This window comes from Musca autumnalis, unplaced genomic scaffold (genome assembly GCF_047663935.1).
Source record: "Musca autumnalis isolate F117 unplaced genomic scaffold, ASM4766393v1 scaffold_2, whole genome shotgun sequence".
NCBI classification, from domain to species: domain Eukaryota; kingdom Metazoa; phylum Arthropoda; class Insecta; order Diptera; family Muscidae; genus Musca; species Musca autumnalis.
In genome coordinates, this window is record NW_027411755.1 from 50,777,823 (window position 1) to 50,785,022 (window position 7,200).

Consider the following 7,200-nt stretch of genomic DNA (forward strand, 5'->3'; position numbering starts at 1 on the left):
TTGAGATAACCTGCGGTCACGAAACTTCTCCATTAAAAATGTTCAATGTAGGTCCATGTTTTAGAATAGCCCCCATATAACGTTATCTCCCAATTTGCGATATTTTTAGGAGTTGAGCTGCAATTTTGAACTGAACTAACTAACATTTGATATTTGAGGTTTTTGGGTGCTACAACACTTCTTAGCTTGAGATCGCGATCAGAAAATATTTAGAGGGGTAAATGGATCACAGCTTAAATCTTTTTTCCTGGAAGAGACTTCCGGGCAAGTAAGGCAAGTAAGCTATATAGCTCAATAATCACGAAATTTTGCACGAGGTAAAAGTTTAGGTAGAAGAAGATGCTTACAAGATATTATTTAGCGGGTGAAATGGACCATTATTTTTGTATGAAAAATACAAAAAAAATATTTTTGGTCTATATTTTATTTCCTGGAGGGCATATGCCGGCAAAGTGGACTACATGTGGAAATAGAACTACCGAAATACGATGGATTGGGAAAGGCGTCACAACAAAACCTAAAGGTGACGCACTGTATTATAGCTGCCATGACGTAAAGCATGAGTTTGGTTGCGGATTCGTAGTTAGTCGGAGGCTAAAACATCTGGTATCAAGCTTCACCCCAGTGAATGAAAGACTTGCTGCAATTCGAATAAAAGCTAAATTCTTCAACATCAGCTTTATTTGCGCTCATGCTCCCACTGAAGAAAAGGACGAACAGACCAAATAAATATTTTACGAGCGCTTAGAAGAAACATATGACCTTTGCCCTGCCCATGACATTAAAATCATTTTAAGCGATTTTGATGAGAAAATTGGAAAGGAGAATATCGTTGGCCCAACAGTCGGGAAATTCAGTCTCCACAGTGAAACATCTGACAATGGTATGAGGCTGATAGACTTTGAATCTGCAAAAAACATGGTAGTTAGCAGTCCCAGATTTAATCATCTCGATATTCATAAGGGCATCTGGCTGTTTCCAGATCAGAAAACAAGAAATCATATTGATCATGTTGTGATAGATGGAAGACATTCATCGAGCGTGTTGGATGTACGATCGTTCCGAGGCGCAAACATTGATTCGGACCACTACCTTGTTGCAGTAAAGGTACGCACCCGCTTAAACGTAGCAAACAAAGTACGAACTGACACAACACGAAAGTTAGACATTGGTAAGCTGCAATCACAACAGATAGCCACAGCATATTCCACTCAACTAGCCCAATTGCTTAATCAAAGCACTCCTCATCCCGATAACATGTCAACGCAATGGCAAAGTATTGCCCACTCCATGCAAACAGCCGCAAAATCCATACTTGGATACCAGAGACCTCCACCAAGGAATCCATGGTATGATCAGGAGTGTCGTGCTGCTACCGAAGAGAAAAATGCCTCATATAGGGCTACTTTACAATCCGTAGCAACGCGTAGCGCACGAGAGAGGTATCGGGAGAAAAGGAGAGAGGAGAAACATCTTTTCCGTAAGAAAAGAAGAGAGATGGAAAAGCGGGAGTGTGAAAAAATCGAGATGTACAGGAGCCAGAATGAAGTCCGAAAATTCTACCAAAGAGTCAAGCATCAAACTGATGGCTTTGGTACAGGCACATCCTCCTGTAGAGACCAGCAAGGTAATTTGGTAACTGATACAGATAGTGTACTCAGGATATGGAAAGAACATTTTTCAAATCGGTTGGTATCCAATAGCAGCGAAGACGACGAAGATACCACAGTCCCAATCCCAGAAGATGGTATTGAATGTATACCGCCCAGCCAAGATGAGGTAAGGACAGCAATAAATCGGCTAAAGAATAATAAGGCAGCAGGGGCCGATGGCTTACCAGCCGAGCTGTTCAACACCGGGGGCGACACGCTGATAAGGTCCCAGCAAAATGTTTGCCTCCAAAGAGGCAATTAAATCATATGTACAAGTGATTTGGAAGTGCATCAAATTACGCATTTTCACTCATTCTTTTTACAAGACGGTGACCCCGGAAAGAGGCACTCCATTGCACTACATTTTAACTAACCCTTTAGCACTGCATTTTAACTGACCCTTTGGCACTGCATTTTAACTGACGCTTTGGCACTGCATTTTAACTATCTCTTTCGCATTGCATTTTAACTAACCATTTGGGGTAGAATAGGATGCAGTCCAAAGCACGTGTTTTGATAAAGGCATTCTGCGGAATGTGTGCAAGCTATTGCAAAATATCCCAGAACAAGTAAAATGCATTTATTATTTGTGTAAAACAAAAATATTAAGAACTTTATTACATTAACGCAAATTATGAAAATTTTCAATTCAATCGCAACCATGCGTGTTTCTTCCGCTCTCCATTTAATCCACGCTGAACTGTTTTTGGTTCATCTGCCAAATGGGTTTGATATTGTCTTTCTATCACAGTTAAGATTTCGACATGTACTCCAAGAGCACTGCATTGGAACATTTTCTTATCGTGAGTTACCGCAAAAATGTTCGCAATAGTTTTATTTTATAACAAAATTTTGGAAATGGTTAATTTTTTTTGGAAATTTTATGCCGCTGCCTTTATGTACTTGTAGGGATCTCTAACAACTGCTACTAAAATGTAGCGAACGGAGTGCCTTTTTCACGACTCCGTTTCGACTGCATCCGCATGCTGTTAAATTGTGAGGATTTGGAGTGCCTTTTTCACGACTCCGTTGAACTGAATGCGGATGTTGTTAAAATGTCACAAATTGATGTGATTCTTTGGATTGCATCCAAATGCGGTTAAAATGTGAGGAAAGAAGTGCCTTGTTCACGACTCCGTTTGAACTGCATCAAAACATGCCGTGAAAGAACTAGTCCACATTGCACTACTTCCAATTTATTTTGCTGGGGTGTATTCATCAGCTAGTTAGCACCATCTTGCAGGAAGAACGAGTACCCGACAATTGGAGCCTGAGTATCCTGTGCCCCGTCCACAAGAGAGATAAGACTGTATGCTCTAACTATAGGGGCATAAGTCTACTCCCTATTGCCTACAAGATCGTGTCAGGGATATTGTGCGAACGACTAAAGCCTATGGTCGACGAGATAATTGGAACACACCAATGCGGCTTTATACCTGGCAAGTCCACAATTGACCAGATATTTACCCTGCGGGAAATCCTGGAGAAGACTCAAGAGATGCAGCCACCTTTTTGTCGATTATAAAGCAGCCTTCGACAGCCCGCTGCGTTCAAAGGTATTCCAAGCCATGTCGGAATTTGGTATCCCCGCAAAGCTTATCCGGCTTTGTATAATGACTTTAACTGGCACGAGGTCCTCAGATAAAATAGGAAAGAACCTCTCCAAAGAGTTTTGTACCAAAAGAGGTTTCAGGCAAGGAGACAGCCTTTCGGAAAAGGTTATACGAGAGGCAAACGTCAAAAGAAGTGGCACAATCTACACCAACCAATATGCACATGTTACTTGCTTATGCTGATGATATAGACATCATGGGACGATCAGTAAAAGAAGTAACTGATACCTTTATGAAGGTCGAAAGAGAATCTAAAGTGGGTCTGGCGGTAAACGGGGAGAAGACCAAGTTGATGGTGTCGACGCGCAATGCGTCCATTGAGGCCGGACCAACTGTGGAAATTGGTTCCTATAATTTTGTGGTAGTAAACGACTTCGTCTAACTCGGCATCTCCGTAAACACATCAAACGACATCAGTTGTGAAATAAAAAGAAGAATTGTATTGGCCAACAGATGCTACTTTGATTTAAGTAAGCAGTTTAAAAACACAGCCACATCTCGTCAAACGAAAACAATGCTATACAAAACATTGATAGTACCCGTGCTGATGTATGGCTCCGAAGCCTGGGTACCTGCGCCAGCAGACATGGCAGTGCTTGGTGTGTTTGAGAGAAAAATTCTTTGAAAGATCTACGGAACAATCTTCGTTGACGGTGAATATCGACGTCGCATGAACCACGAGCTGTATCTGAGAGATTGAGATTTGCGATCCAGCACGAAGACCAAAATTGTAGCCAATACAACACTTAAAAACTCTTTAGTACTCCGCAAAAGTTTTGGAATGCTCCTTCAGGCAGTTTTGGGCTTCAGACTGCTCAAATGTTTCGGCAAATAGCGATAAATGACACTGTGCTACAAAAGTTGACTGTTGGGAGGGTTGCTCGACATAAAGGACTATCGACAAAGAGTTCGCTTAGTTGGATTAACTCTGAGCCTGTTAAGTACATGAAGTTAGCTTAAAGCCCTGCGCACAGTATGTCCAAATTCATTTTTTGTGACAAAAATGCTAATTTTTTTTACCAAAATTTTACATGAAGTGGCAGAAAAGAAGCTAGCTAAGAGATAAAAAAATGTCATTAGTTTTAGGGTATACCATTTTTATTTCCTCCACCATATTATGAAGAGCATATTACCATCAGTGATGCCGGATAACTTTGGTCGAATATCGTCAATTTTCGGGAGCCAAAATGGTCAAATCGGCAAAATAGTATTTCAAATCGTCAAAAAATCGGCAAGCACAATAACTTGCATTTCAGTTCAAGTTATTACTATATAAGATATAAATAAAATGTTAAGTAAAGAAAACAGTTACTAATTCATAAAACAAAGCAGTTTTGTGACAAATGACCACCTACGAAACACTGTTAAAAAAATGGTGTTCACTATAGGTCGAGGAGGGCACCACCCCAACCCTCACTTGTCGTCTCTGGGATATTTGTGGAATAACTATACTATATTATTGGGATGACGACTTCTATTTTGTTTTTCAAAATAGTCAGGCTTAATCCCATAGTCGCTGTTTTAATATTTTATTAAAACAACTTTAATTTATTAGTGGAAAAAATTGGCTATGTTTACCAAGGGGTAAGGCAGTTCCCTGTTTCTTGTTTTTCAACAAGAAACTTTTTATACCCAAGTGTCAATTGCCCGCTCAAATAGATACGTGTGACAAGGAAACACTCTGATCGAGAATTTCTTTGGCACTACCTAAACTCGAGCAACTTCACTTGCAAACAAAACCAAATCTTTCCAACTGCTATGCGTTCGTCGATTCTCGACGAAAAAACACATAACTAATTTGTTCCCTGCCAGCAATTGGAAGTGAGTTTCGCACTCCCTCGCCTAAGAGGTCACTCCGGAGACACGCCAAGGAAGATCGTTGGTGAATTACACAAACAATTTCTATAGCCTTATTGTGATTACGTTTTATCTAGTATGCCGACACTTCGGAGTGACTTCTGAGTGACTTCCAAGGCGATTGTTTACATTTATTTAATGATTCAACACATTTGAACAAATATCGAACATTTTCTATCTGATGATTATATGAGGCGATGGTGCAGTAGTAAGCATACTCGCTTTGCACTCTGAAGGTCCGGGTTCGCTTCCCAAGTCAGGCAACAAAACATCACATTTTTGAAATGGCAAAATTAACGTAGGCGGAAATTGCAAAGAATTATTAAAAGAATAATAAAAGAGACGAAAAATAATAAATAAAATAAAAAAATAAAAACATTTTTTTTAATTTCTAGAACTATCGCGGAAATGATCTTCTAGAAGTGTCGCTGAAGTGACTTCCAAGACGACACGCCGGCGTGGTTCATTTCTTCACAACGGAGGTCACTTCAGGGTGACTTCTGCGACTATCGCCGCGACTGTTTTCATCGCCCTGGACGACACGCCTTAGTAACTTCCGCGATAGTTTTTGCTTGCAGGGTTGGTATTGCATAGTACAGCAATAAACAACATTTCGACGGTGCCCGGTCTCACAATTAGGAGGGTTGGCGTTTTTATTTGGGATGACGACTTCTATTTTGTTTTTCAAAATAGTCAGGCTTAATACCATAGTCGTTGTTTTAATATTTTATTAAAACAACTTTAATTTATTAGTGGGAAAAAATTGGCGACGCTCACCAAGGGGTAAGGCAGGGAAGACTATAGTTTCAGATCTCGCCACAGATCTTCATCAGTTCCCTTGTCTCTTGTTTTTCAATAAGAAACTTTTTATACCCAAGTGTCAATTGCCCGCTCATATAGATACTAATAAATTAAAGTTGTTTTAATAAAATATTAAAACAGCGACTATGGGATTAAGCCTGACTATTTTGAAAAACAAAATAAAAATCTTTTCTTTAAAGAAGGGATTTTTTTTTAATTATGAACGTTTTTTGGCAAAAAAACTACACAATTTTTTAACAAAGTTTGAATTTTAAAATTCCACCATTTTTATACCCTCCACCATAGTATGGAGGGTATATTAAGTTTGTCATTCTGTTTGTAACACATCGAACTAATCATTTGCGACCCTATAAAGTATATATATTCTTGATCAGGATAAAATTCTAAGACGATCTAGCCATGTACGTCTGTCCGTCTGTTGTAATCACTCTAGCGTCCGCAATAATTGAGATAGAGCGCTGAAATTTTGCACCCGAGGGTCTTTTTTCCATAGGCAGGTCAAGTTCGAAGATGGGCTATATCGGTCCACTCTTTGGTATAGCCCCCATATAACGGTACCTCCGGATTTGAGGTATTTTGACGTTCTTCGCCACATTTGCAGACCGAATTAGCTATAATTTGGCACTTAGGGTTCCTGGAGGCCAAGAAACATATCGACAAAAAATTATGTATATAGGTCCAAGTTTTGGTATAGCCCCCATATAACGGTACCTCCCGATTTGAGGTATTTTCACGTTCTTCGCCACATTTGCAGAACAAATTAGCTATAATTTGGCATTTAGGGTTCCTGGGGGGCAAACATCATATCTACAAAAAATTATGTATACAGGTCCAAGTTTTGATATAGCCCCCATATAACGGTACCTCCCGATTTGAGGTATTTTCACGTTTTTCGCAACATTTGCGGATCGAATTAGCTATAATTTGGCATTTATGGTTCCTGGAGGCCAAACAACATATTTACAAAAAATTATGTATATAGGTCCAAGTTTTGGTATAGCCCCCATATAACGGTACCTCCCGATTTGAGGTATTTTCACGTTCTTCGCCACATTTGCAGACCGAATTAGCTATAATTTGGCATTTAGGGTTCCTGGGGGGCAAACATCATATCTACAAAAAATTATGTATATAGGTCCAAGTTTTGGTATAGCCCCCATATAACGGTACCTCCCGATTCCGATTTGAGGTATTTTGTGGATTTTGGTTACAATTGTTAACCCAACCATCTATAATATGAGGTTCTATGTGGCCAC